The sequence below is a fragment of the Oncorhynchus masou genome, unplaced genomic scaffold, assembly GCF_036934945.1.
Source record: "Oncorhynchus masou masou isolate Uvic2021 unplaced genomic scaffold, UVic_Omas_1.1 unplaced_scaffold_6349, whole genome shotgun sequence".
Lineage (NCBI taxonomy): Eukaryota > Metazoa > Chordata > Actinopteri > Salmoniformes > Salmonidae > Oncorhynchus > Oncorhynchus masou.
In genome coordinates this window covers 139-9,093 of record NW_027012780.1, presented here as the reverse complement: position 1 = coordinate 9,093, position 8,955 = coordinate 139, and the positions used below count along the sequence as shown (strand labels likewise).

Genomic DNA, 8,955 nt, shown 5'->3' with positions numbered 1-8,955 from the left:
ACTGAGTATAAAGATCACTACTACTGTATTAGGGTATACTATGGCGAGTACTGAGTATAAGATCGTACACTACTACTGTATTAGGGCATACTATGGCAAGTACTGAGTATAAGATCGTACACTACTACTGTATTAGGGCATACTATGGCGAGTACTGGATCGTACTACTACTGTATAGGGTATACTATGGCGAGTACTGAGTATAGATCGTACACTACTACTGTATTAGGGTATACTATGGCTAGTACTGAGTATAAGATCATACACTACTACTGTATTAGGGTATACTATGGCGAGTACTGAGTATAAGATCGTACACTACTATACTGTATTAGGGTATACTATGGCGAGTACTGAGTATAAGATTGTACACTACTACTGTATTAGGGTATATAATGGCGAGTACTGAGTATAAGATCGTACACTACTACTGTATTAGGGTATACTATGGCGAGTACTGAGTATAAGAGTGTACACTACTACTGTATTAGGGTATACTATGGAGAGTACTGAGTATAAGATCATACACTACTACTGTATTAGGGTATACTATGGCGAGTACTGAGTATAAGATCGTACACTACTACTGTATTAGGGTATACTATGGCAAGTACTGAGTATAAGATCATACACTACTACTGTATTAGGGTATACTATGGAAAGTACTGAGTATAAGATCGTACACTACTACTGTATTAGGGTATACTATGGCGAGTACTGAGTATAAGATCGTACACTACTACTGTATTAGGGTATACTATGGCAAGTACTGAGTATAAGATCATACACTTCTACTGTATTAGGGTATACTATGGAGAGTACTGAGTATAAGATCATACACTACTACTGTATTAGGGTATACTATGGCGAGTACTGAGTATAAGATCGTACACTACTACTGTATTAGGGTATACTATGGCGAGTACTGAGTATAAGATCGTACTACTACTGTATTAGGGCATACTATGGAGAGTACTGAGTATAAGATCATACACTACTACTGTATTAGGGTATACTATGGAGAGTACTGAGTATAAGATCGTACACTACTACTGTATTAGGGTATACTATTGCGAGTACTGAGTATAAGATCGTACACTACTACTGTATTAGGTTATACTATGGCAGTACTGAGTATAGATCGTACTACTACTGTATTAGGGTATACTATGGTGAGTACTGAGTATAAGATCGTACTACTACTGTATTAGGGTATATTGTGGAGAGTACTGAGTATAAGATCGTACTACTACTGTATTAGGGTATACTATGGCGAGTACTCAGTATAAGATCGTACACTACTACTGTATTAGTGTATACTATGGCGAGTACTGAGTATAAGATAGTACACTACTACTGTATTAGGGTATACTATGGAAAGTACTGAGTTTAAGATCGTACTACTACTGTATTAGGGTATACTATGGAGAGTACTGAGTATTATATCGTACACTACTACTGTATTAGAGTATACTATGAAGAGTACTGAGTTTAAGATCGTACACTACTACTGTATTAGTGTATACTATGGAAGTACTGAGTTTAAGATCGTACACTACTACTGTATTAGGGTATACTATGGAGAGTACTGAGTATAAGATGCGTACACTACTACTGTATTAGGGTATACTATGGAGAGTACTGAGTATAAGATCGTACACTACTACTGTATTAGGGTATACTATGGAGAGTACTGAGTTTAGATCGTACACTACTACTGTATTAGGGTCTACTATGGACAGTACTGAGTTTAAGATCGTACACTACTACACAGCCATACAAGAGTATATACAGTATGTAGAATTAAAATGATCAGAATGGATATAGTAAAGCAGCATGTACATAGCATTTTCTGGGTACTGTGGCCCTCATACCTCTCTCTGTGTAATATGTAAAGATGCGGAGAGCTGTAACCCAGTGTCTCCCAGGACATTCTCACTGAGCTGTAGCTCCAGACCATAAGCATTTATTTCTATTATCGAGAACAGAGCATTTGAAAGCCATTAGGTGGGTCACACCATTAAGTTGTGGTCAGTCACTCTGTAGACTCTGGACTGATGGCTCTTGACCCTGTGTTGGACAGAGCAGGTGAAACCCATTCAGCCTTGACAGCATTCCCTAGGACTGGTCTTGTCTAGACAATAACATGTCTGGTTCCTCAAACAGAAACAAAATATACAGAGGTATGCACAGTATGTGCACAGTTGACATGCAAATACTGTACATGCCAGTCATTTGTGATCAAAAGCAGGTCAGATGTTGAAATGTCAAGAATAACTAGATGGGCATATTATTTAAATGTAGCCTAGTCATGAAGAGCATACGATGAGAAATGCAACTGACAAACGTAATCCATTATTCCTAATAGCATAACCTTTGTACTGTGTTCATGTCATCACCCTGGTCTCTGGTCGTATGTGATTCCCTATCTCCCTATCAGAAGGCAGGTAACCCTGGTCTCTGGTCATGTTATTCCTATCTCCCTATCAGAAGGCAGGTAACCCTGGTCTCTGGTCGTATGTGATTCCCTATCTCCCTATCAGAAGGCAGGTGACCCTGGTCTCTGGTCGTATGTGATTCCCTATCTCCCTATCCAGGTAACCCTGGTCTCTGGTCGTATGTGATTCCCTATCTCCCTATCAGAAGGCATGGTAACCCTGGTCTCTGGTCGTATGTGATTCCCTATCTCCCTATCAGTATGGTCTCTGATTGATTCCCTATCTCCCTATCAGAAGGCAGGTAACCCTGGTCTCTGGTCGTATCAGAAGGCAGGTAACCCTGGTCTCTGGTCGTATGTGATTCCCTATCTCCCTATCAGAAGGCAGGTAACCCTGGTCTCTGGTCGTATGTGATTCCCTATCTCCCTATCAGAAGGCAGGTAACCCTGGTCTCTGGTCGTATGTGATTCCCTATCTCCCTATCCAGAAGGCAGGTAACCCTGGTCTCTGGTCTATCCCTATCTCCCTATCAGAAGGCAGGTAACCCTGGTCTCTGGTCGTATGTGATTCCCTATCTCCCTATCAGAAGGCAGGTAACCCTGGTCTCTGGTCGTATGTGATTCCCTATCTCCCTATCAGAAGGCAGGTAACTTTGATCCTGTCAGATTTACAGGAGTTCCTAGGTATTAGGAGTTGGGGATCGATTGGGTATTCAGAACAAGAACGTCACACCAACCACAGGGAAGTGACCGATACGACATGTTCAAGGTCACCGTCATTTTACCTCAGATACCAGGAAAACATCAAACCAAACCATAGTAAACAGAGACACTGAATCATAATGGTTTATTGTAAAATATGTCCCAGTTAAATAGGAGACCTGAAACCACAACAATGACAGAGCAGAAAATGAAGGGAGCTGAAATCAACCATATAAAATCTTATCAATGAGACATGAAGGAGGTTGATGTCAGTACAGGGGTGTGATGTCAGTACAGGGTGTCATGTCAGGAGAGGGTGTGATGTCAGGACAGGGTGTGATGTCAGGACAGGGGTGTGATGACAGGGGTGTGATGTCAGTACAGGTGTGTGATGTCAGTACAGGGGAGTGATGTCAGTACAGGGGTGTGATGTCAGGACAGGGGTGTGATGTCAGGACAGGGGTGTGATGTCAGGACAGGGGTGTGATGTCAGGACAGGGGTGTGATGACAGGGGTGTGATGTTAGTACAGGGGTGTGATGTCAGTACAGGGTGTGATGTCTGGACAGGGGTGTGATGTCAGTACAGGGGTGTGATGTCAGGACAGGGGTGTGATGTCAGGACAGGGGTGTGATGTCAGGACAGGGGGTGTGATGTCAGGACAGGGGTGTGATGTCAGGACAGGGGTGTGATGTTAGTACAGGGGTGTGATGTCAGTACAGGGGTGTGATGTCTGGACAGGGGTGTGATGTCAGGACAGGGTGTGATGTCAGGACAGGACAGGCCAGGGGTGTGATGTACAGGACAGGGGTGTGATGACAGGGGTGTGATGTCAGTACAGGGGTGTGATGAGGACAGAGGTGTGATGTCAGTGCAGGGTGTGATGTCAGTACAGAGGTGTGATGTCAGTGCAGGGGTGTGATGTCAGTACAGGGTGTGATGTCAGTACAGGGTGTGATGTCAGTACAGGGTGTGATGTCAGTACAGGGGTGTGATGTCAGTACAGGGGTGTGATGTCATTACAGGGGTGTGATGTCAGGACAGGGGTGTGATGACAGGACAGGGGTGTGATGTCAGTACAGGGGTGTGATGTCAGGACAGGGGTGTGATGTCAGGACAGGGGTGTGATGTCAGGACAGGGGTGTGATGTCAGGACAGGGGTGTGATGTCAGGACAGGGTGTGATGTCAGTACAGGGTGTGATGTCAGTACAGGGGTGTGAGGACAGGGGTGTGATGTCAGTACAAGATGTGATGTCAGTACAGGGGTGTGATGTCAGGACAGGGGTGTGATGTCAGTACAGGGCTGTGATGTCAGTACAGGGGTGTGATGTCAGTACAGGGGTGTGATGTCAGTACAGGGGTGTGATGTCAGGACAGGGGTGTGATGTCAGGACAGGGGTGTGATGTCAGTACAGGGGTGTGATGTCAGTACAGGGGTGTGATGTCAGGACAGGGGTGTGATGTCAGGACAGGGGTGTGATGTCAGGACAGGGATGTGCTGTCAGGACAGGGGTGTGATGTCAGTACAGGGGTGTGATGTCAGTACAGGGGTGTGATGACAGGGGTGTGATGTCAGTACAGGGGTGTGATGTCAGTACAGGGGGACATTTAGTCTAAAACATGAAGAAATGAAAATAGACTGAAGCTATTTTCTAATCTCACTAACCAGCGTTTTACTCCTTCTCAAAACAGCAGTATTACCACACACATATGTTCACCATTTACTGGACATATTCCTTTGTCTTTGTTCCTTTGAGAACAAGTGTCTTATTTGTTGGTGAAAAAGACACAACAGTAAAAACTGAGTAAAGAACCCCCAGCACAGTGGACTGTTGTATGTGCTGCCCACTCATAATAACTTACAGTGTTATAGTAGGTCAGTTGAAGCAGTTCTCTACCACACCTATTAGGTAAATAAACAACTAATTACAGCATTCTCAGCACTAACTGTCTAAATACTATCAAGCCTAAAGTTGTTCATGGATTAATAATGAAAGGTGTGAGGATAATATGTTAGCAACAATATGATTCATTAGGAAAGTATTGATGAATATTCAGTTAAACAGCAGTAGACGTCCTTTCAGGAACACTGATTCATAACAAGCAAGAAAATCTCATTTGGGATCAATTTCTGCAGCAGATACACCAATGTACCTTCAAATGTGAAAATATAGTAAGCAGGTATTCGAAGTGAGACAAATGACTATAATGACATATTTAACATGAGCCATTGTAACTGGTCTTTCAGCAGAATAGAGTCTCACCTTGTTGCTACTAGAGCACCCCTGTTATAGGAGAGAGAGACAGAGAGAGAGAGACAGAGAGAGAGAATATGAATCATTATAACATTCACATGTTGATGAACACAATCCCATATGCTGTTCTATACTATTACACTATTACTATTGCTCTCTCTGCTTTCTGCTCTCTCTGCTTTCTGCTCTCTCTGCTTTCTCTCTCTGCACTCTCTCTCTCTGCACTCTCTCTCTCTCTCTGCTTTCTGCTCTCTCTGCTCTCTCTCTCTGCCTCTCTCTCTGCAATCTCTCTCTCTGCACTCTCTCTGCTCTCTCTGCTCTCTCTCTGCACTCTCTCTCTCTGCACTCTCTCTCTCTGCACTCTCTCTCTGCACTCTCTCTCTGCACTCTCTCTCTGCACTCTCTCTCTGCACTCTCTCCCTCTGCACTCTCTCTCCTCTCTCTGCTCTCTCTATCTCTGCACTCTCTCTCTCTGCACTCTCTCTCAGCACTCTGCTCTCTCTGCACTCTCTCTCAGCTCTCTCTCTGCACTCTCTCTGCACTCTCTCTCTGCACTCTCTCTGCTGCACTCTTCTCTGCACTCTCTCTCTGCACTCTCTCTCTCTGCACTCTCTTCTCTCTCTCTGTTCTCTCTATTACTATTACACTATTACAATAACAAAGTATTGTATACACTTTTGTTATTGACCAAATACTTATTTTCCACCATCATTTGCAAATTAATTAATTAAAATCCTACAATGTGATTTTCTGGATTTTTCTTCTCATTTTGTCTGTCATAGTTGAAGTGTAGCTATGATGAAAATTACAGGCCTCATCTTTTTAAGTGGGAGAACTTGCACAATTGGTGGCTGACTAAATACTTTTTGCCCCACTGTATATCTATGTTTTCTACACACTGATGACCTCACCAGAAGACTTCTTCTTGTAGTAGATCAGTCCTGCTAATGCTAAGATGGTTCCCAGCACCAGACCAGATGCACCGATCGCTATCTTATTCCTCTCAGCCTCAGGCAGGGACGGGTCTGTCAGAGAGAAAGGATCATTTCAACAACAATATTACTGTGATTCAATAACAGTATTTCTATTAAATACACAACACACACAACATAGTCTGTGTACCACCATTACCTCACACCCCATGAACCACTCTCACACAATTACCCCACTCTCACACCGTTATCCCACTCTCAGACACTGTTACCCCACTCTCACACAATTACCCCACTCTCACACAATTACCCCACTCTCACACAATTACCCCACTCTCACACACCGTTATCCCACTCTCAGACACTGTTACCCCACTCTCACACACCACCCCACTCTCACACAATTACCCCACTCACACACAATTACCCCACTCTCACACATTACCCCCACTCTCACACACCGTTACCCAACTCTCACACACCGTTACCCAACTCTCACACACCGTTACCCAACTCACACACCGTTACCCCACTCTCACACACCGTTACCCCACTCTCACACACCGTTACCCCACTCTCACACAATTACCCCACTCTCACACACCGTTACCCCACTCTCACACCCCATTACCCCACTCACACCCTTACCCCACTCACACCCTTACCCCACTCTCACACACTTACCCCATTCTCACCCCATTACCCCACTCTCACACCCTTACCCCACTCTCACACCCTTACCCCACTCTCAGACCCTTAACCCACTCTCACCCCATTACCCCACTCTCACACCCTTACCCCACTCTCACACCCTTACCCCACTCTCAGACCCTTAACCCACTCTCACCCCATTAACACACTATCACACCCTTACCCCACTCTCACACCCTTACCCCACTCACACCCTTACCCCACTCTCACACTATTACCCCACTCTCACACTATTACCCCACTCTCACACCCCACTCAACCCTCTCACCCATTAACACACTCTCACACCCTTACCCCACCCTCTACACCTATGCCCACTCCTCACACCCTTACCCCCTCTCCACACCCTTACCCCACTCTCACACTATTACCCCACTCTCACACTATTACCCCACTCACACCCTTACCCCATTCTCACCCCATTACCCCACTCTCACCTCATTAACCCACTCTCAGACCGTTACCCCACTCTCACACCATTACCCCACTCTACTTCCCATTTCCCCCTCTCACCTCATTAATCCCTCTCACACCCCTTACCCTCTCTCACGCCATTACCCCATTCTCACCCCATTACCCCACTCTCACACCCCTTACCCCCATTCCTGACCCCCATTACCCCCACTCTCACCCCTTACCCCACTCTCAGACCCTTACCCCACTCTCACACCCCTTACCCCACTCTCACCCCATTACCCCACTCACAGTCTTACCCCACTATGCGCCCCTTACCCCAGTGACATCATGGGCTCAGTGAGGCTGATGTGCTCCACCATACAGGAGATCTGCTCTCAGACTTGGGTGTATGCTCCAGGTGGGAGTGGATCTGGTATACCAGTCCCCCGTTAGCCAGCTCCTCAGTGGAGGTCATCGAATTTCACCTCACGTCCGTCCCTCAGCCAGGTCACTCTGATTTGTTTGGGGTAGAAGTCATAGGCGCTGCACATCAGCATGGCAGGGTGTCTGCCACTGGGGGGAGTCATTGAGCTCAGTCTGACATGGGGCTCAACTAATGGAGAAACAAAACATTTGTCAGCATAGTTATGTCATTGTTATATTATACACTATATATGATAGGATGCATAACATCTAGTCCATAGTTCTGATATCATTGAACCATCGCTGTGCTTTATAAATTAGACTTCATTAGAGAGATGAGCTGGAATGTACATACAATAGATGATCAGGACTGAACTGTTGATACATAGCTGACTAGTCATACTCTAATGGGTAAATGCAGGTAGCCTAGTGGTTAGAGTGTTGGACTAGTAACCGGAAGGTTGCAAGGTCAAATCCCCGAGCTGACAAGGTTGCTCAGTGTTCTAAATACAGTTCCAGCTATAAATCTATTCAAGAAAAACCATGTTATTCATCCATCCACGTTAGATAACAATCGTGTCGTTATTAAGTGTGTACCTTTAGACTGGATATATAACTTCATTTATCCCTGAATCTCCACCATCATCTTCATCAGACAGATCTCTATATAACATTTATCATGAATAAAATAAAGTAATGGTCTTGACTTGCTCAGTCAGGGCCTGTAAGTGGTGGGAGCCCTGCTCACCTGTCTTGTCCAGTATGGCTCTGTAGTGGAGATCAGCGTTATGCTTTGGTAACAACTCCAGCGCCATCTGCTCTTATTAAAGGAACCCAGCATCACTGTTCCATGCGTTTGCATTCTTCACACCATGTTCAGTGTATCAACAAACCTCCCCACAGTGCTGTTGAATCTGATATATTCAGCCTTATTGAAAACATAAGAGTCTATCAACTCTATACCATGCAGGTCCTTTGAGGAGTATCGACACTGTGTCACCCTCTGATGAAAATATCCATCTGAAAGGAAAACATGAATACAGGTCATTGTTTTGTCTGATTAAAAGACACATTCAATATTCCATATAGTTATAATATG

At 44.8% G+C, this 8,955-nt stretch overlaps 1 pseudogene; it reads right to left on the bottom strand.

The window, feature by feature from the left end:
• Positions 1 to 4,393: 4,393 nt before the first annotated feature.
• LOC135536568 (HLA class II histocompatibility antigen, DQ beta 1 chain-like) lies at positions 4,394 to 8,671 on the bottom strand (annotated as a pseudogene).
• Between the last annotated feature and the right edge of the window lie 284 nt (positions 8,672 to 8,955).